This window comes from Peromyscus californicus, unplaced genomic scaffold (genome assembly GCF_007827085.1).
Source record: "Peromyscus californicus insignis strain IS unplaced genomic scaffold, ASM782708v3 Scaffold_4__1_contigs__length_199733344, whole genome shotgun sequence".
Taxonomy (NCBI): Eukaryota; Metazoa; Chordata; class Mammalia; order Rodentia; family Cricetidae; genus Peromyscus; species Peromyscus californicus.
In genome coordinates, this window is record NW_026294562.1 from 195,112,206 (window position 1) to 195,135,165 (window position 22,960).

Below are 22,960 nucleotides of genomic sequence, written 5' to 3' on the forward strand. Positions count from 1 at the left end.
TGTTCTTACTTTTCCTTCAGTTTTACAAAAGGCTTCTCTTAGTGCGGTAATCTGGGTTCAAAGTTGTAGCCTTATCTTTTTTTTATTTATTAACTTATTTACCTTGAGACAAGATCTCTCTATGTAGCCCTAGCAGCCCTCAACTTTTCTTCATAGAACAAGATGTCCTTCAGCTTATAGAGGTCCACCTGTATCTGCCTTCCCAGTGCTTGGGTTAAAGCTGTGGCCTCCTTAAGTATTAAACTATATTTTCCATGCCATCCTGATAAGTAGATGCTAATGAGAGGCGTGATATACCTCTGTTCTGTTTAAACTTTCAGAGTGATATCCTACACTGTCAAGTCTGCCTGTTGTGCACTATTTTCTTATATGATTCATTGAATCTTTCAATCTGTGGTGTTGTATTTTGTCCCCCAATATAATGTGTCTCCCAGTAAAATAAAATTTACCTGGAGATCAGAGGAAAAAGGCAGCCACTATATAGAAGTCACACAATAGTAGCACACACCTTTAATCCCATCACTTGGGAAGCAGGGATCTGTCTGAATCTATGTGAGCTCAAGGCCACACTGGGAAGAGAGCCAAGCATGGTGGCACATGCCTTAAATTCAAACACTACTTAACTGTGGAGTTTGGAAGTCTGTACATACAGAGAGGAAGTGACAGAGCTGGGCAAGAAGATGAAGTGATGTAGCTGGACAGAAAGAGTGAATCAGATGGCATAACAGCAAGGCATATAGGCATGAGTAGATAGGAAGTCTCATTTTTTGGAAGCTGCAGAGTTGATAAGTTTACCTGTGGCTTTCTCTATTTCCCTGATCTTTCAGGTTTTCACCCATATATTTGGCTCTGAGTTTTTTCTTTGATAAGACTGTGTAGAAATTCATCTACAGTAATCTGCCTTCTTTTTCAGAATACAGGATGTAATATTGGTGGAAAAAGAACATAGGTTTAGTAAATCTCACTACAAATCCTTGGGGAGGGGCATTAGCAACCACAGTATCACCTGGTCTGGCATTCCTCTCTTCTGTACACCACAGCAAGTGCTCAGGTAGGCAACAAGTTTCATTTTCTTCCTGTGAAAAAGCACAAACCTGCACTCAGATCCATATCAAAATAGGGGCAGGTTCCTTCCATAACCCAGTGCAAGGATCCTTCCATTTCACCTGAGCAGAAGTTGCTTGAGTTCCATCATGCCAAAATCCATACATGACAGATTGCTCAAGGGAATCCACATCGAAAAAACTTAAAGAGGGCATGATTCAGTGCATTATGTGGTGACTGAGGCTATAACTCCCCAGTTTTAATTTTTTGAAGTTGTATCTTAAGCCTGTCATGGGCTTATTGAACAATACCTTGTTCTTGAGGATTATAAGGAATGCCTGTTTATGCTCAATTTTCCATTGGTAACAAAATTATTGAAGTGTATTGCTAATCTATCCCAAACCATTATCCATTTTTATAATTTTAGGAATCCAATTTTATGCAAAATATTTTAAGCTATGAGTTATCACATGCTTGGTGGCTTCCCCAATTTGTCTGATGGTTATCAAAGGCCTTGAATAGGTATTGACTGCCACATAGACATATTTTAATTTGACAAATTCTGTGACATTAGTAACATCCATTTGCCATAAATGATTGGGAAGAAGGCCTTGAGGATTTATCCATATAGTAGGCACAGGAAAACACTGTGGGCACACATCACATTACTTAATCTGAGAAGCAACTTTCCTGGTAGGGACAAATAGTTTTATTAAATTTCTGCTATTCTGATGATGAAGGGTATGTGACTGTTGAGCCAATTATACAAGAGACAAGGCAGTCATCTGTTTTAATTTATCAGCTGATGCATTACCATCAGCTAGTGGATCAAGAATATTGGAATGAGCCCTAATATAACCCACAAAGTATGGCAAGTTTCTTTGACTAATACCATCTTGTATTTGCTGAAACAGCTTCCTAACCTGACCATTAGTAGTCCCAAAGCAGGGAACAGTCTCTGTAACTTGAAGGCATCTAGAAATAATGACTATCAGTATATAAATTAAATGATCTGTTTACAAAAAGCTGGAAAACCATAGCTAAAGCTCACAATTCTACAATCTGAGCTGAAGCTAGAGCTGTTTATACTACATAAACTTTGCCATTAATAACAAAAACAGCTCTTTCATTGGAGTTTTTTCTCTTCCAAAATATCACCTAGAATCTATCCAGCTTTTCTGTACTAAACAAGCTACTGCTTCATAATAAGAGTACAACACTTGGGCTAGGGAAACAGCTAGATGCAACCACAATAATGGCCTAATTTGCCATAACACAGATGTTGAAGTATGTTGTGTAGGAAGCACACAGGTTTCCTATAGTTTCCCATAGTCAACATAGCATGCTTGCTGATGTTGAATGTCATGCTCCACCCAAGCCAGTACTTGTCTAGCAGCATCCATAAGATATCTAGGGGAATTAGGATCACTATTCCCCTTAGGAATCTCATGGAGGGGGTCAAGATCTTTTATAGACATCTTCAAATAGGGCTATAGCGTTTGAATATCCCATAATACTTTTTGAAAATCTTTCAAAGTTTGCAAGTTATCTTTCCTAATTTCCAATTTCTATGGATTAATATCCTTAAGATACAATATATGTCCCAAATATTGAAAAGACAGTTGTTGTCTTTGCACTTTCTCTGGGACAGTTAATAACCCTGCATGGACAAGGCCCCACTGAAGCTGTAGATATGTTACAAGCAAAACTCTTTATTTTTATGGGCAAGCAAAATACCATCTTTAGAATGCAGTGGATTCCCCTGGGCACCCTTCTTTGATTTATATTCATTAGCCCAATGCTTCCCTCTCTTGAATCCACAACAGGTAATCCTCTCCTGACAGATAAGCTTTGGCCATCTGTTTCAAATCCCTGGATGGCAAAGATTCTATCAGTCATTGGTAGCATTTGCAATCCTGTAGTTGGAAGTTTTCGTGTGTCCCTCCCATCGTGCAGCCACTGGGACAAGTAAACACACAGAGGCTTATATTAATTATAACTGCTTGGCTATTTGCTCAGGCTTATTACTGACTAGCTCTTACACTTAAATTGACCCAAAATTCTTATTTATGTTTAGCCAAGTGACTTGGTACCTTTTCTCAGTTCTCCCTTGTCATCTTGCTTCCTCTGTGTCTGGCTGGTGACTCCTGACAGCCTTCCTCTTCCCAGAATTTTCCTCATCTGCTCACCCTGCCTATACTTCCTGCCTGGCTACTGGTCAATCAGCATTTTATTTATCAGCAAGTCAGAGAAACACGTATTCACAACATACAGAATGATATCCCACAGCAAAATCCTTGCACATTTTCCCCTCTGCTAGCTACTTCTCTAACACTGACTTGCAGGGGAGATGCATGACTAAGAGTGAGGGTTTGCCATGTTTCAGGAGGCATTTGCACCATAACAGTCACAGGCAACTTTTCTACTTTGATTGTTGGCCCCCCAGTCCTTACAGTAGAAAGAGGAGTGCTCTTCAAAGCAGAGCAGACCTGCAGAGTTTCCATTTTTTTGTGAAAGGGAAACTACTAAATCTCTCAATGCCTTCAGCCCCACCTTAGTCTCATCACCAAATTTCCTCTTCTCAACATATGTGGTCAAAAGCAGAGGAGGTGAAAACTCATTATGCTGGTTAGTGTCCTCTTCCTCAAGCTCAGCTTCATCAGCAGGATTGAACTGATCATCATCAAACAGTTTTGTAAAGAGGTCTGCGTCTAGTTTCTCCTCTGGTGTCATGGAGTGTTTTGTTTCACTTTTAACCATTTCAGGGAGAAATACCTTCTGCTGTTCATGACACAATTTAAAAGTGTCCCTGATAAGTGCCCACAGAATAAGTTCATCTACTGTGACCTTTCCAGGCCCATGTTCATTATAATGCTGTTGGATTTTGACTCCCAACTATTCTCCATGTGTCTGTGTCCAAGGTCCCATGCTTGGGAACCCAAGGGCACACCTGCTGTACAAACTTTAAAAAATTCTGTACTGGCTGCTCTCCTACTTTAGCTGCTATGACTTTTAAATTATCTTTAAGCAAATGTATAAACAGTTGTCTAATATTACCCTGCCCAATATTTACAAATTCACTCCTAAGTTACTCACTGCACTTCCACTTTAATAATATCTGAGTGCTCCATTCACCTGAGGTGTCCTTCATGAAGCCCCCTTTTTTCAGATCCCCTGTTTGGGCACCACATGTCAGGACCAACTGAACTGTCCAACATTACCTGAAAAGGGGAGTGTAGATAAAGAAAAAAAAAAGACCAGAGACAGAAGATAGGATTGGGAGGGCTCTCAATGAATACATCAGTAGCCCCAAATTTATTTTGCATAGCAATTTTTATACACAAAGCAAGGGGAAAAGACTTCCTTACTGTGGATCAAGGAACAAACAAGCATAAACTCCTCAATTATCAAAACATCTAATGACCACAGCTTTGGCCAAACATCCTATTATTTGGCCTTGAGGAGCAAAACGTCTAGTAACAACACCTTTGTCCAAACATCCTGTTATTCATCTTTGAGGCACAAAAATAAAAATAATAACATTAAGTCAAGATGGAATGAGTCCAAAAGCTAGAGTCAGTGTGGGCTCCCACAAGTATGTCCTTATGATTCTCTCATTTTCCTCAGGATCTATTGTAAAGTCATCCCTTTCATATCTACCTTCATTAATTTAGATATTCTCTCTCATTTTGTTGACTGATTTGTCTAAGGCCTTGTCATCTTCTTGATTTCTCTGAGGAAACAACTTTTTATTTCTTTTAATTCTTCATTTGGTTTATGCTGTTGCTGTTTGTTTCTATCTCATTGATTTCATCCTTGATTTTCACTACCTGATTTTTCAGTCCTCTTATTTTTTTTTATCTACTATTTTCAAGTATTGTTTTTCTAGAGATTTCAAGTATTATAAGTATTATAATTATTAATAAGAAATCACTACAGTATTTTTATGTAGGCATTCAGTGCTTTGAACTTGCCTCTGAGAACTGCTTTCATTGTGTCCCATTGTTTGGATATGCTGTGTTTTCATTTCCATTCTTGGGTGCTGTCTTGATCCACTGTTCCTTCATCAGTGAGTTGTTCAGCTTCCATGAGTTTGTATATTTTCTGTTGGTATTACTTTAATTCATGATGATGGGGTAGAGTCCAGGGTATTTTTTCAATTTTCTTAAAGTTATGGAGAATTGTTTATTCTTTTTTTTCATTTTTTTTATTAAGAAATTTCTACTCACTTCACATATAACTCACAGATGCACCCTCTGCCCTCCTCCCAACCCCCCGTTTTCTCTCCCAAGCCACACCACACCCACACATCTCTAAAATCAACATCTCCCATGGGGAGTCAACAGAGCCTAGGCAGGTCCAAGCCCCTTCCCACTGCATCAAAGCTGTGCAAGTCATCACACCCCAGGCACAGGATTCACAGAAGCCTGCTCATGCACTAGGGACAGATCCCGATTCCCCTGCCTGGGTGCCCCCCAAACAGTTCAAGCCAAACAACCGTCTTCTGTATCCAGAGGGCCTAATCCAATCCCATGGTGGCTCCACAGCCACCAGTCCACATTTCATGGTTGTCATATCTGCACATCCACCCATCATGATCTTGACATCCCACACCTGCAGAATCCCTCCTCTCTCTCATCGATTGGATTCCCAGAGCTCAGCCTGGTGCCTGGCCGTGGATCTCTGCATCTGCCTCCATCAGTCACTGGACAAAGGCTCTATGATGACAGTTAGGTTACTCACTAGACCAGTCACCAGAGTAGACCAGTCCAGCCACCCCATAGGCCACTGCCAGCAGACCAATATGAGGTAATCCTGGTGGATTCCCGAGAGCCTCCCCAGCACCATGCCTCTTCCTATTCCCATGATGACGTCATCTATCATGGTATCTTCCTCCCTCCCCTCCCACTCTGTTAATGTTCCAATTTCACCCTCCAATTTCCCAATATTTTCATTCCCTGTCCTTGCCCTCTGCCAATGCCCACATCCAGTCTGCTCATGTAGATCTCCTCCACTTCTCCTTCACAGGGTCATCCATGTGTCCTGACTAGGTTCTTTCCCTGTTAGATAACCTCTGTGGAGTGGTGGATTGCAATCTGACCATCCCTTCCCTCACATTTAGTATACATTATGAGTTTGTTTTTTTGTTCTTCTGTGTCTGGGTTACCTCACTCAGAATAATATTTTCTAGTTCCATCCATTTGCCTGCAAATTTCATGATATCATTGTTTTTTTACTGCTGAGAAGTACTCCATTGTGTATATGTGCCACATTTTCTTTATTCATTCTTCAGTTGAGGGGCATCTAGGTTGTTTCCAGGTTCTTGCTATTACAAATAATGTTGATATGAAAATAGTTGAGCATGTGTCCCTGTGGTATGATTGAGCATTCCTTGGGTATTTGCCCAAGAGGGGTATAGCTGGGTCTTTAGGAAGACTTATTCCCAGTTTTCTGAGAAACCACCATACTGTTTTCCAGGGTGGTTGTACAAGTTTGCATTCCCACCAACAGTGGAGGAGTGTTGCCCTTGTGCCACATCCTCTCCAACATAAGCTTTCTTCAGTGTTTCTGATCTTAGCCATTCTAATAGGTGTAAGATGGTATCTCAGAGTTGTTTTGATTTGCATTTCCCTGATGACTAAGGATGTTGAGCAAGTCCTTAAATGCCTTTCAGCCATTTGAGTTTCTTCTGTTGAGAATTCTCTGTTAAGCTCTGTAGCCCATTTTTTAATTGGATTGTTCAATATTTTGAAGTCTAGCTTTTTGAGTTCTTTATCCATTTTGGAGATCAGCCCTTTGTCAGATGTGGGTTTGGTGAAGATCTTTTCCCATTCTATAGGCTGTCGATTTGTCTTATTGACTGTGTCCTTTGCTCTACAAAAGCTTCTCAGTTTCAGGTGGTCCCTTTTATTTTTTTATTTACTTTTTTGTTTTGTTTTCAAAATGTGCACTAGATTTTATTAAGTTGGGCATTAGTATACACATTGTCATAAAAAGTCACTATATGCAGATATTTTACATTGATCTCACAGCAGTAATATTTTTTTAATTTAATTTTATTTTATTTTACAATACAATTCAGTTCTACATACCAGCCACGGATTCCTTTGTTCTCCCCCCTCTAGCCACCCTCCCCTTCGCCCCAACCTAACTCCTATTCCCACCTCTTCCAGGGCAAAGCCTCCCCCAAGGACCGAGATCAACCTGGTAGACTCAGTCCAGGCAGGTCCAGTCCCCTCCTCCCAGGCCGAGCCAAGTGACCCTGTATAAGCCCCAGGTTTCAAACAGTCAACTCATGCAATGAGCACAGGACCTGGTCCCACTGCCTAGATGCCTCCCAAAGAGATCAAGCCAACCAACCATCCCACCCATTCAGAGGACCTGATCCTGCAGGGGGCCCCCTCAGCCGTTGGTTCATAGTTCATGTGTTTCCATTCATTTGGCTATTTGTCCCTGTGCTTTGTTCAACCTTGATCTCAACAATTCTTGCTCATATAAACCCTCCTCTTTCTCACTAATTTGGCTCCCGGAGCTCCACCCAGGGCCTAGTCATGGATCTCTGCTTCCAGTTCCCTCAGTCATTGGATGGGGTTTGTAGCACGACATTTAGGGTGTTTGATCATCCCCTCACCAGAGTAGCTCAGTTCAGGCTGTCTCTCGACCATTGTCAGCAGTCTATTGTGGAGGTATATCTGTGGATTTCTGTGGCCCTCTCTAGCACTTTACTTCTTCCTATTCTCATGTGATCTTCATTTATCATGGTCTCCTATTCCTTGTTCTCCCGCTCTGTTCTTGATCCAGGTGGGATCTCCCGCTCCCTCAAGTTCTCTTTCCCTCGACCCTCGCCCTTCATTACCCCCACTCATGTCCAGATTGTTCATGTAGATCTAATTCATTTCTCCATCATTAGGTGATCCCCATGTCTTTCTTGGGGTCCTGTTGTCCAGGTAGCCTCCCTGGTGATGTGAGTAGCAGTCCAGTCATCCTTGTTCCACATCTAGTATCCTCCTATTAGTGAGTATATACCATGTTTGTCTTTCTGAGTCTGGGTTACCTAACTCAGGATGATTTTTTCTAGATCCATCCATTTGCCTGCAAACCTCATGATGTCATTGTTTTTCTCTGCTGAGTAGTATTCCATTGTGTATATGTTCCACAATTTATGTATCCATTCTTCAGTTGAAGGGCATCTAGGTTGTTTCCAGGTACTGCCTATTACAAACAATGTTGATATGAACATAGCTGAGCAAGTGCTCTTGTGGTATGATTGGGCATTCCTTGGGTATATGCCCACGAGTGGTATAGCTGGATCTTGGGGAAAATTGATTCCCAATTTTATAAGAAAGCACCATATTGATTTCCAAAGTGGTTGTACAAGCTTGCATTCCCACCAGCAGTGGAGGAGAGTTCCCCTAGCTCCACATCCTCTCCAGCATAAGGTGTCCTCAGTGTTTTTGATCTTAGCCATTCTGACAGGCATAAGGTGCTATCTCAGAGACATTTTGATTTGTATTTCCCTGATAATTAGGGATGTTGAGCAATTCCTTAAATGTCTTTCAGTCATTTGATTTTCCTATGTTGAGAATTCTCTGTTTAGTCCTATAGCCCATTTCTTAATTGGACTGTTGGGCATTTGGATGTCTAATTTCTTGAGCTCCTTATATATTCTGGATATCAGTCCTCTGTCAGATGTGGGGTTGGTGAAGATCTTTTCCCATTCTGTAGGTTGACGCTTTGCCTGGTTGACTGTATCCTTTGCTCTACAAAAGCGTCTCAGTTTCAAGAGGTCCCATTGATTGATTGTTTTTCTCAGTGTCTGTGCTACTGGTGTTATATTTAGAAAGTGATCTCCTATGCCAATGCGTTCAAGACTACTTCCTACTTTCTCTTCTAGCAGGTTCAGAGTAGCTGGATTTATGTTGAGGTCCTTCATCCACCTGGACTTAAGTTTTATTCACAGTGACAGATATGGATCTATTTGAAGCCTTCTACATGTTGATATCCAGTTATGCCAGCACCATTTGTTGAAGATTCTTTCTTTTTTCCATTGTACGCTTTTGGCTTCTTTGTCAAAAATTATATGTTCATAGGTGTGCGGATTAATGTCAGGTTCTTCAATTCGATTCCATTGGTCCTCATGTCAGTTTTTATGCCAGTACCAAGCTGTTTTTATTATTGTAGCTCTATAGTAGTGCTTGAAGTCAGGAATCATGATACCTCCAGAGTTTGTTTTATTGTACAGGAATCTTTTGGCTATCCTGGGATTTTTGTTTTTCCATATGAAGTTGAGTATTATTCTTTCCAGGTCTATGAAGAATTGTGTTGGTATTTTGTTGGGGACTGCATTGAATCTGTAGATTGCTTTTGGTAAAATTGCCATTTTTACTATGTTAGTCCTGCCTATCCATGAGCATGGGAGATCTTTCCATTTTCTGACATCTTCTTCAATTTCTTTGTTCAGAGACTTAAAGTTCTTGTCATATGGGTCCTTCACTTGCTTGGTTAGTGTTACCCCAAGGTATTTTATATCATTTGTGGCTATTGCAAAGGGTGTTGTATCTCTGATTTGCTTCTCAGCCTGTTTGTCAATTGTAGATAGGAGGGTTACTGGTTTTTTTTTAGTTAATCTTGTATCCTGCTATGTTGCTGAAGGTGTTTATAAGCTGTGTCAGGTCCTTGGTTGAATCTTTGGGGTCACTCAAGTATACTATCATGTCATCTGCAAATAGGGAAAGCTTGACTTCTTCCTTTCCAATTTGTATCCCCTTAATCTCCTTATGTTGTCTTATTGCTCTGGCTAGAACTTCAAGTACTATATTGAATAAGTATGGGGAGAGCTGACAGCCTTGCCTCGTTCCTGATTTTAGTGGAATTGCTTTGAGTTTCTCACCATTTAACTTGATGTTGGCTGTTGGCTTGCTATACCTTACCTTTATTATTTTTATGTATGTTCCCTGTATTGCTGATCGCTCCAAGACCTTTATTATGAAGGGATGTTGGATTTTGTCAAATGCCTTTTCTGCATCTAGTGAGATGATCATGTGGTTTTTTTCTTTGAGTTTTTTTATATGGTGTATTACATTGACGGACTTTCGTATGTCGAACCACTCTTGCATCCCTGGGATGAAGCCTACTTGATCATGGTGGATAATTGTTTTGATGTGTTCTTGGAGTCTGTTTGCCAGTATTTTATTGAGTATTTTCACATCAATGTTCATGAGGGAGATCGGATTGCAGTTCTCTTTCCTTGCTGTATCCTTGTTTGGTTTAGGAATACAGGTAATTATAGCCTCATAGAAGGAGTTTGGTAATGTTCCTTCTGTTTCTATTGGGTGGAAAAATTTAGAGAGTATTGGTATTAACTCTTCTTTGAAGATCTGGTAGAATTCTGTGCTGAGACCATCTGGTCCTGGGCTTTTTGTGCTTGGGAGATTTTTAATGACTGTTTCTATTTCCTTAGGGGTTATTGGACTATTTAAGTAGTTTGTCTGGTCTTGATTTAACTTAGGTATTTGGTACCTATCCAGAAAATTATCCATTTCTTTTAGGTTTTCCAGTTTTGTGGAGTAGAGGTTTTTGAAGTATGACCTGATGATTCTCTGGATCTCTTCAATGTCTGTTGTTATGTCCCCCTTTTCATTTCTGATTTTGTTGATTTGGATGCTCTCTCTCTATCTATTGGTTTGTTTGGATAAGGGCTTATCTATCTTGTTGATTTTCTCAAAGAACCAACTCTTTGTTTCATTAATTTTTTGTATTTTTCTCTTTGTTTCTATTTTATTGATTTCAGCTTTCACTTTGATAATTTCCTGGCATCTGTTCTTCCTCGGAGACTTTGTTTCTTCTTGTTCTAGAGCTTTCAGGTGTGCTTTTAAGTCACGAGTGTGAGATTTCTCCAACTTCTTTATTTGGGCATTTAGTGCTATGAATTTCCCTCTTAGCACTGCTTTCATAGTGTCCCATAAGTTTGGATATGTGGTGTCTTCATTTCCATTGATCTCTAGGAAGTCTTTAATTTCTTTCTTTATTTCTTCCTTAACCCATTGGTGATTCAGTTGAGCATTATTCAGTTTCCATGAGATTGTAGGTTTCCTGTAGTTTTTGTTGTTGTTGAAATCTAACTTTAAACCATGGTGGTCTGAAAGAACGAAGGAGGTTTTTCCAATTGTTTTGTATCTGTTGAGATTGCTTTGTGGCCAAGTATGTGGTTGATTTTAGAGAAGGTTCCATGGGGTGCTGAGAAGAAGGTATATTCTTTTTATTTAGGGTGGAATGTTCTGTAGATATTGATTAAGTCCATTTGAGTCATGACATCAGTTAAGTCCTTTATTTCTCTGTTAAGTTTCGATTTGGGAGATCTGTCCAGTGGTGAAAGTGGGGTGTTGAAGTCTCCCACCATTAATGTGTGGGGTTTTATATGTGGTTTAAGCTTTAGTAATGTTTCTTTTACATATGTGGGTACCCTTGTGTTTGGGGCATAAATGTTCAGAATTGAAACTTCATCTTGGTGGATCTTTCCTATGATGAGTATGTAATGCCCTTCTTGATTTATTTTGATTGATTTTAGTTTGAAGTCTATTTTGCTTGATATCAGGGTGGCTACACCCGCTTGTTTCTTAAGACCATTTGATTGGAAAGTCTTTTCCCGGCCTTTTATTCTTAGGTAGTGTCTATCTTTGAATTTGAGATGTGTTTCTTGTATGCAGTAGAAAGATGGGTCCTCCTTTCACATCCATTCTGTAAGCCTGTGGTGGTATTTTACTTGTACTGAAATGTGATTTTAATTGTATGTTAATAAATAAAGTTGTCTGGGGGTCAGAGCTATTAGAGCCATAGCAAGTGCGTGGCGGTGGTGGCGCATGCCTTTAAGGACCTGGAGGGTGGTACATTCAGGCAGTGACAAGGCAGTCACATGTTTGGGTTTACAACCAATGAGAAGGCAGAACAGCTAGAGTATATAAAGTCATACACACAGGAAGAGGCCCCTTTTTTTCAGAGAGCTCTCTTGGCTGAAGAGGATCCCTGAATCAGGAAGGGTGAGGCTCTTAGCTCTGACCTCTTGGCTTTCTTCTCTGAATCAGCTCTGTGTTTCTTATTTAATAAGACCGTTGGTTACATCTACATTTGGCACCCAACGTGACAAGAATCCATTAAAAACCGCTTAACTTGGCTTGGTGGCAGGTCCAGTTTCCCGCCAGGGCGGCCGGCTCCCTAGCCCGGGCCCAGGTCAGCTTGGCCTCAGGCTGGACTAACCTTGAGCTAATTGCTTAAAGCCAGTGCTACAAACAATTCAGGCCTGCCCTGCCGAACAGGGCCCCTGCCTGTAAAGCCAACGCATGTGGTTGGAGCTTAAGGTAGCCAGAGCTAAGTCTTGACTAGGCTCAAGTGGGAACACGTGGCTGGATTCAAGCTCTTAGACAGAACTTGTGGCTACGGTTCTTGTGTGTTCTCTCTCTCTCTCTCTCTCTCTCTCTCTCTGGATTCACACCTCAGACACTAGGAGGCTGTTTTGAAATTCCCTCGGATTGGTACTGTTCTACGAGGACTTGGTAAGTCACTTAATATATCGAATATTTTAAAGGAAACTATTTAAAAGAGAAATTTTTTTTCCACATTTAAAAAAAATGGGTTTTCTGTGTTCATTGGAAGAAAATTGGGCTTTGTTTGCAATTTTAGACAGTCTGACAATGGAACAGCTATATGAGAAGATTAATGTTGACTGAATTATGCATTTTATTACTATGCTTATTCTCATTTTACTATTTAAAAAGATGTCAATTTAAGTGCCAGGATAACAGCTTTAGAAAAACTTGATAAACCTGTAAAAACTCAGACAGAAGAAACTAACAGTGAAGTTGCTTCAAGATTGGATCATAGGGTTACAGAAAGAAAGCCTGTTTTCACACAGTCACCCTTAGTTTGTGCAGTAACCGTACAGCAGGTTCCTGATCAAATGACTACACAAAGTATTTGGGCTCCAATTCAAATGTTAGATTTACAAAGGTTTAAGGAGGCAATAGTATCTTATGGCATGCATTCCCCATATGTAAAACAAATGTTAAAATCTTGGTCAACATATAATATTATTGTACCACAGGATTGGCGGGAGCTGGCACAAGCTGTTCTTGAACCCAGTCAAAGGCTTCAGTGGCTAACTTGGTTCAAGGTTGAAGCTAAAAACATAGAAAAACAGTGGAGGGATAAAGGAATACAAGTCTGCCAGGATCAGCTTATTGGAGAAGGCCAATATGCTTCAGCACAAGCACAATGTTTATATGATGTCCAAACCCTAATTTTATGTCAAACAGCAGCCTTGAATGCATGGGACAGAGTTGAGGAACCAGGAAAAAAACTGAGTCATTTACAAAGGTTGTACAAGGCCCAAAAGAATCTTTCACAGATTTTTTACAAAGACTGGCTTCAGCAGTAAAGAGAATGGTCCCGGATTCAGAAGCTAGTAAGATAATAATTGAAACTTTGGCCTTTGAGAATGCGAATGCAGCATGCAAAACAATAATCAGGCCGTTAAAGGCAAGATCTGCACCTTTGGAAGATTGGATTAGAGACACGGTTAATGTTGAAGCTCATGAGCATGATGATACGTGGGTAGGAGAAGCAATTTCAAGAGGTTTGAGGAATGTTAGATGTTTTGGATGTGGAAAGCAAGGACATTTGAAAAGGGACTGTAAACAGGTCATTCCTAGAAACAATGTTTCTTCAAGGAACAATACCAACAGGCTGCCCCTTCCTTCTGGAGTATGCAGAAGGTATGGTAAGGGAAAACACTGGACCAATGAGTGTAGATAAACAAGGGACAGACAGGGTAATCCTTTGCCTCAGTCTTCGGGAAACTCCCAGAGGGGCCTCATGCAGGCCCCAATAGCAAATCCAGTTCAAACCTTTCCTGCAGTCATAGAGGAAACCCCTACTCAGAGCAATTAAATAACCAAATGCCTATTGGAATAAATCATGCTGGTCAGGATGATGAAACAGAGAGAATAGAAAATTCAGGAGAAAACATAAAGAAAATTTTTGGCAAACTTCTATTAATGAACAAAGACCAAAATTATCGATAAAAATAAATGGTGTTTTGTTGTCTGGTCTGGTAGACACAGGTGCGGACGTTACCATAATTGCACCACAATTTTGGCATCCAACTTGGCCTCTTCAGGAGGTAAACATTCAACTTTTAGGAATTGGGACATTATCTCAGGTGAAACAGAGTGCAAGATGGCTCGAATGTATAGGTCCAGAAGGACAGAGAGCAAAATTAAAACCATATGTGGCTAACATAGCTATGAACCTGTGGGGTCGAGACTTGTTGCAACAATGGAATACTCAGATTAACATCCCTCCAATCTCAGAAACAAATCATAAACTAGCACATGTTTCTGAGAGAAATATTAGAAGGCGATATTCTGAATGGTCACCAACCATCCATGTTATACGAGAACAGGGCACAACAACCGATGATCTTCCAAAAACATCAACAGCTCTACCTTTAAAATGGTTAACAGACAAGCCTGTATGGGTCCAGCAATGGCCTTTAACAACAGAGAAACTCCAGGCTTTAGTAGAGCTGGTAGAAGAACAGTTAAATGCTCAGCATATTGAGGAATCAACAAGCCCTTGGAATTCTCCTGTATTTGTTATTAAGAAGAAATCTGGTAAACGGAGAATGGTAACAGACCTTAGAGCAATTAACAAAGTAATTCAGCCAATGGGCTCTCTACAATCTGGAATTCCTTTGCCTACTCTGTTACCAAAAGGATGGCCTCTCATAGTTATTGTTTTAAAAGACTGTTTCTTTTCAATACCCTTACAAGAAAAAGACAGAGAAAGATTTGCTTTCACAGTGCCTACTTATAATAATTCTCAACCAGTTAAAAGATTTCAATGGAGGGCCCTCCCACAGGGAATGTTGAATAGCCCAACTCTGTGCCAATATTTTGTACAACAGCCATTGGAAGTGATACGTAAAACATTTCCTAAATCTATAATTTATCATTATATGGATGATATTTTACTAGCTGACTCAAATGCAGATACTTTAGAAAGAATGTTTGAAGAAGTAAAGAAAATTTTGCCTTGCTGGGAATTACAAATTGCTCCTGAAAAGATACAAAGAGGAGATTCTATTAATTATTTAAGATATAAAATAGTGCTACAAAAAATTAGACCCCAAAAGGTGCAAATTAGGAGAGATAGACTACAGACTCTTAATGACTTTCAAAGATTATTAGGAGATATTTCTCATCTACGAACCATTGTTGGGGTAAAAAAAGAGGAACTGAATAATTTGTTCAAAACCTTAGAAGGTGACAAGGACTTAAATAGTCCAAGAGAATTATCACCTGAAGCTGAGAAAGAATTGGCCTTGGTAGAAAAGAAAGTACATGAAGGGCACTTGGATCGTATTGATCCAAAGCTGGATTGTATTTTGGTTATTTTACCCTCTAGGCATTCTCCTACAGGAATATTAATGCAGAGGGAAGATATTATATTAGAATGGATATTTTTATTAAATAAACCAAATAAAAAATTAAAAACTTATGTGGAAAAAATCTCTGACTTGATTTGGATAGGAAAATTGAGACTTTGTCAATTAGAAGGAATAGACCCAGCAGAAATTGTCATACCTTTAACTAAGGAGGACATTGACAAATTATGGACAGAAAGTGAACCTTGGCAAAGAGCTTGCAGTAATTTTTTGGGAGAAATTAACAGCAAATATCCCAAAAGCAATAAAATTGATCTTATAAAGAGAGCTGATTGGATCTTGCCTCGAATTATATGGAAAAACCCATATCTGGAGTTTGTACATTTTATACAGATGCCAACAAACAAGGAAAGGCAGGTTACAAATCAGAAAATTTAAGTAAAGTGGTTCAAAGTCCTTATAATTCAGTTCAAAAATCAAAATTGTATGCTATTCTGTTGGTATTAATGGATTTTTCAGAACCTCTCAACATAGTAACTGACTCTCAGTATGCTGAAAGAGTAGTATTACATATTGAAACTGCAGAATTTATCCCTGATGCTTCAGAATTAACTTCACTATTTATTCAATTACAAGATACAATCAGGAAAAGGAGTCATCCTTTATATATAAATCACATCTGATCCCATACTGCTCTGCCAGGCCCTCTAGCACAAGGCAATGATGAGATTGATAAATTATTGATAGGAAATGTGCTGGAGGCCTCAGAATTTCATAAAAAACATCATGTCAATAGTAAAGGTTTAAAAAAGGATTTTTCCATAACCTGGCAACAAGCCAAAGAAATAGTAAAGAAATGTCCTAGTTGTTCCTTCTGCAATCAAATGCCATTACTAGCTGGATGTAACACAAAAGGTACTCAAAGGAATGACATCTGGCAGATGGACGTGTTTCATTTTGCAGAATTTGGAAAACTGAAATATGTACACCACACTATCGATACTTATTCAGGATTTCAATGGGCAACTGCTTTGAGTTCTGAAAAAGCTGATTCTGTAGTCACTCATTTGCTAGAAGTTATGGCCATCATGGGTATACCTGCACAAATCAAAACTGATAATGCTCCATCATATGTCTCTGTTAAAATGAAACAGTTTTTTGCTTATTACAATATAAAGCATATTACAGGCATACCACATAATCCTACAGGTCAAGCAGTTATAGAAAGATCAAACAGAACTCTAAAGGACATGCTAAATAAACAGAAAGGGGTAACAAAAACCCCCAGAAATAGACTGCATAATGCTCTATTAACTTTGAATTTTCTTAATGCCAATGAGAAAGGAACATCAGCTGCAGAGAGACGTTGGATAATAGAAAAAACTACAGAATTAAATCAGCCTATATACATTAAGGATGTGCTGACCTCAGAATGGAAACCAGGGTATGTGTTACATTGGGGACGAGGTTTTGCTTTTGTTTCTACAGGAGAAGATAAGTTGTGGGTACCATCAAAATTGATAAAGGTTCGATTTGAACAAGAGAAACCTCTTAATTAGAGGAGGTGATAGTTCTTCAACCAGCATGAACATCCAAATTAAACTAACTTACCAGTAACACAGGTCTTTTCATTTAATCAGATAATAACTTGCCAAAAAGGAACATCCCAAAAATTAGTCTTGGGGAAAGGTTTTTGTTTTTGTCTTTTAGGAGAATGAAGATTAAGGAATCTGAAGAACACTGAACAAATGAGACAACTGAAGAAAAGGGACAAATCATCTATCCCAGGAAACAGAGTGAAACAGCGTATGGGTATATATTATCTAAAAAATTTTATGTCTTCCTAAATGTTTGTTTCTGTTTTTCTTTAAGATTCAACACTATTGGTATTCTAATAGTCCCAGTTCAATTAAAATTTAAAGCTGACTTGAGAGTTGGAGAATGGCTCTCTCCTTCTTTAAACTCAAGCATGTTGTTAAAAGGAAAATGCAAACTCCTTGTATCATGTCAGAATAAAAGAGCCATCTTCTGCTATGGAACAGGAGAAAAGCCAAATTAACTAAGGGACTATTCTATTACTAATCTCAACTCTTTGATTCTATTCTGATTCTTTAAAACTTTTCTTAAAGTATAAATTTTATATCAAAATTTACAAGATTAATATATATAGATATATAGTTATATATACATTCTAAACTTTGTTAAGATAGGAATGGTCATATAGAGTACTAATTAATTCTAGAAAAAAAAGGCTTCAATTAGCTGCATATATATGTCTTTGTGTTCGAGTCTCTTATCAGTTTTCTGCAGGAAATCACGGCCAGGCCTAACATCAACTGAAGTCTCCAGGAAGAAGTTGGGGCCCCACAACAACAACAATTCCACGTGGACAATAATAACATCACTAAGCTGACAAACATCATCTACAGATCAGCTTTGAGCTACAAGGTGCTCAGAGCAATTTTGAGATGACTAGCTGAGATGATCCAGTCTCAAAGACTACTTGAATAAGGACTTGAGATAAACCCTGAACTTTGGCATTATACACAGACTGGATAATGAAGGATATGGTTACCTTTCCTAGAATTTGACAATTAACCTAAAATTTTTCTTTCAAGATAAAGATAACTTCGCCCATACCCAGCAGGAAGCAATTTTAAGAATACGATGCCCACATTCCTAAAGAGGTGGTGTGGAGCGGGTGGTTTTTTGGTCTTTTTAATGGGTTTTGGGTCTGGGATAATTTTCATTGTTTAGGGGGTTGGTTACAAGTTGTTGTCAAGGGTTAGGAAAAAGGCTAAGAAAGGAGATTAGATTTAAGGTTCTTGTTTAAAAAAAAAGAGAAAGAAAGAAGAAGAAAAAGACAATTACTAGTTTTAAATACTTTACATTGGATTGGATTGTTTTATATTGTATACAAATTATATATATACTGAAATTGATATTGTTAGAAAATGCTATATGTATATTTCTAATTGTACTGATACCATTCATTTAACAATGCAATTTTCTGATCCTTGAATGTTATTATTACCAACTATTAGGATATAAAGAAATGAAAGTTAGTAGTTAGACATTACAATAGAACTTGTAGTCATATTAGATATGTTTTAAAAATTGAGCAGATATATTTTAGACAGGTCATCTTCAAACCCTTCAGAGATCTACAGAATATGGCATTTAAAATGTTTTAATAACTTAGAAAATTTTTCTTTTTTGTTATGATTATGAGACATGTCAGCTCCTGGCAGTACCAATCTACTTCAGAGAAAATATGGGCATTGAAGAAACTGCATATGGAGTTAACTTTCATTGTGACAAAAGTTAGCCACTGTACAACAAAGATTCCTCGAATCAACTGCTGACAAAATGGACAGACAGGACATGAAACAAAAAACTACTGATTCTTGCCAAAACAAGTGTGGTTATGGCTTTATCAAAAGGCATCTTCTGAGGCCAGGACAATATGGCACCATTCCTGAAATGGCCTTCACAATTTGGAAAAGGTACAGTGCCCTTTTCTTCGAAGGCAGCTGAATAGGCAGTGGGCCGATGGCTTCTGATGTGCAATGGAACAGCAGCTGAAACAATTATTCTTGAAGAGTAACTAAGCTTATGCCTCACAATAGTAAACTGGCATTTGACAGAGGGATGTGGAGAAGAACGGGATGCTGAGATGAAGCCATATATACACAGCCAAGAAGAATGGACAGCTGAATTATAAAACCAACAACAATTTCCAGAATTTAAAATCCTGAATCATGACATGACACTAGTGGAATTCAGGTGTTTCTGGTACATGGACTGCTCTCATCCAATGTGAGGTTAAACTGTTGACCTTGTGTACATCCTACTTCACAAATGAATCTGTCAGACATGCTAAGCCTATAGGCTGAAGATGATGCCCCAGCATTGCGGAGAAACCTCAGGTGACTGTCTAGGCAGCTGGCTGTTTCTGTCAACTCACAAATTTTTTGGAAGTTGCTTGTATGCACTTCCTGTTTTTATTTTTGTTAGCTAATATTATTTCCTTCTTGGGTCTCTGAGGGAGTTGAAGATTAGTTAGTTATAGTTGAAGATTAATTAGTTATAGTTGAAGGTTAGTTAGTTATAGTTGAAGATTAATTAGGATAGAAAGTGAATTAGATATATTTTGGACTTAACAAAATAAGATAGATAATGAAATTATTGTCTCTGAATTTGTCAAATACAAATGGACTAGACATTATTTAGACATTTATTACTTGTATATATTGTATATAGTCATTGTACTTTTGTATATAGTTTTTCTTTTGTTAGTTATAACCTTTTTCTTTTTTTCCTTTTTATTAAACTAGAAAAGGGGAAATGTGGTGGTATTTTACTTGTACTGAAATGTGATTTTAATTGTATGTTAATAAATAAAGTTGTCTGGGGGTCAGAGCTATTAGAACCTTAGCAAGTGCGTGGCGGCGGTGGCGCAAGCCTTTAAGGACCTGGAGGGTGGTACATTCAGGCAGTGACGAGGCAGTCACATGTTTGGGTTTACAACCAATGAGAAGGCAGAACAGCCAGAGTATATAAAGTCATACACACAGGAAGAGGCCCCTTTTTTTCGGAGAGCTCTCTTGGCTGAAGAGGATCCCTGAATCAGGAAGGGTGAGGCTCTTAGCTCTGACTTCTTGGCTTTCTTCTCTAAATCAGCTCTGTGTTTCTTATTTAATAAGACCGTTGGTTACATCTACATAAGCCTATGTCTTTTTATTGGTGAATTAATTCCATTGATATTAAGGGATATTAATGACCCGTGATTGTTCATTCCTGTTATTTTTTGGTGGTAGTGTGTGTGTACTTCTCTTCTTTGGGGTTTACTGTTGTGGTTTTATCTATTGCCTGTGTTTTGGAGAGTGTATCTGAGTTCCTTAGGTTGGAATTTTCCTTCTAGTGCTTTCTGTAGGGCTTGGTTTGTGGATAAGTATTGTTTAAATCTGGCTTTGTCTTGGAATGTCTTGTTCACTCCATCTATGATGACTGAAAGTTTTGCTGGGTATATTAGTCTAGGCTGACATACATGGTCTCTTAGTGTCTACATTACATCTGTCTAAGTCCTTCTGGCTTTCAGAGTCTGCATTGAGAAATCGGGTTTTATTCTGATGTGTTTGCCTTTATAAGTCACTTGGCCTTTTTCCTTAGCTGTTCTTAATATTCTTTCTTTATTCTGTACATTTAGTTGTTTAATTATTATGTGTTGAGGGGACTTTTTTGGGGGGTCTAGTCTGTTTGGTGCTCTATAGGCTTCTTGTATCTTCATAGGCATTTCCTTCTTTAAGTTGGGAAAGTTTTCTTCTATGATCTTGTTGAATATGTTTTCTGTGCCTTTGAGTTGGTATTCTTCTCCTTCTTTTAACCCTATTATTCTTAGGTTTGGCCTTTTTATTTTGTCCCAGATTTCCTGGACATTTTATATTATAACATTTTTGGATTTGTTATTTTTTTTGACTGACAAATCTGTTTCCTCTATTGTATCCTCTACACCAGAGATTCTCTCTTCCATCTCTTGTGTTCTGTTGGTTATGTTTGCATCTGTGTTCCTGTTCATTTACTCAGATATTTTCTTTCCAGCATTCCCTCTGTTTGTGTCTTCTTCATTGTTTCTATTTCCCTTTTCAGGTCTTGAACTGTTTCCCTTACATGTTTAACTGATTTTTCATGGTTTTCTTGCCAATTTCTTTAAGGAATTTATTGATTTCTTTCAATTTTTTATTTGTCTTTTCCTCTATTTTTAATTTTATTTGTCTTTTCCTCTATTTATTTTTTCCTCCAATATTTTTTTGCTTTTTCCTCCCTTTATTTAAGGAAAATTTTCATTTTTTTCTTGAAAAGCCTCTAACATCTTCATGAAGATATTTTTATAGTCGCTTTCTTCTCCTTCTACATTGTGATGTTCAGGTCTTGATGTTGGAGAAGGGCTAGGTTCTGGTGATGCTGTATTATTCTTTATATTGTTGTATGTATTTTTGCATTGACATCTGCCCATCTCTTCCTCTAATAGGTATAAGAGGAAAAGCAAGTTGCTGTTGGTCCACTCTTTGCTTGCTTGCTATGTCTGTGACTCAGGGGGCCCCTCTGGGTCCATCTTAGCTCTGGATCTTGTTGGAGCAGACAGATTCTTGTCTAATGGATCTGCTTCTGGGTTAATCCAAGCTAGTTGGTTCTGTGACTCACAGCAGCCACTCTTAGTCTTATCAGGTCACTTGGTCCAGTCAGAATTGACAGAGTCTGTGTCTCAGGAAATTACTTTTGGTCCAATGAGAGATGGTGGTTTGGTTTCCTTGCCTCCAGAAGCTACTGTGGTCTCAGGCAGATGGGTATTAGGTTGGGCATGTAGATTGCTGGGTCCAATGGGGGGTTTTGATCTCTGTGTGTGGCCCTCCTGCTGGCTGGCAATCCCAGGGACTGGCTGCATCCCACGACTTGGGTCCTATGGGCATGACTCTCTGGGTAAGAACAGAGTCACTCACTTCTTGGTCCAAAGAGATCTGGGAGTTTGGTTTCCATGCCTCAGTAAATTACTGGGGTCTCAGGCAGATGGATATTGGGGCAGGATGTGTAGATTGCAGGGTCTGATGGGGGGTTTTATTGGGGGAGGCTTCCTGCAAGAGTTTTCCCTTCTGGCCAGGAACTGGGGCAGAGTTAGGTGGATGTTCCCAGGGACTGGCTGTGTCACAGGGTTTGGGTCCTAGGGGCTAGACTCTGGGTGTGAGAAGAGTAACTCACCTCTTGATCCAATGGGAGCTGACCTTATTTCCTATCTTTACATGACTTATTCTCCTTATGTTACTTTACTCTTTCTTTAAAGACTTTACTTGATTATGTTTAAACTATTTATTTTTTCCTATGACTATCTATGTTCAATTTCTTTTCTTTCTTAGGCACTTATGCACAATGCACATCTGTTTAAAGTTATTTTTGTGTTAAATCTGGGCGTGTTTTTCTGTGCACCTGTGGCACTCTGAATGTGTGAGCCAACCTTTAAACAGCTAAGTAGCGCCCAGGCCCTCCAACATGAGGCTCAAACAGTTGGCCTCACCCCTTCCCTGGTTTTGTAAGAAGTGAATCGTTAGCCTGTGGACATGGCTGAAAGCTGCATTTAACTGGGACCTGCATTATCTAAGTGTTGCATTTTACTGCCTTGTCTCTAGGAAGTTGGTACCCACACTATGGCAGTTATTTTTACTTAGATTGCTGTTTCTACTTAGCATGCTGGGCACTCAAGTGCTCTGCTACACAGCAGTATCTTTTAAAGGACCCTTATCTTTTTTCTGTCTCTCTTTTTCAGGCCCTATGTGGGAATTCATGGCCCACAATGGATGCCATTTGTAGTTGAAATTTTCTTTGGGGTGCCAATTAGCTCCCAAATAAAGAAATAGAGACTTATTAATAATTATGAATGCTTGGCCTTAGGTTTGGCTTGTGTTCGGGACCGACTCCAGACAG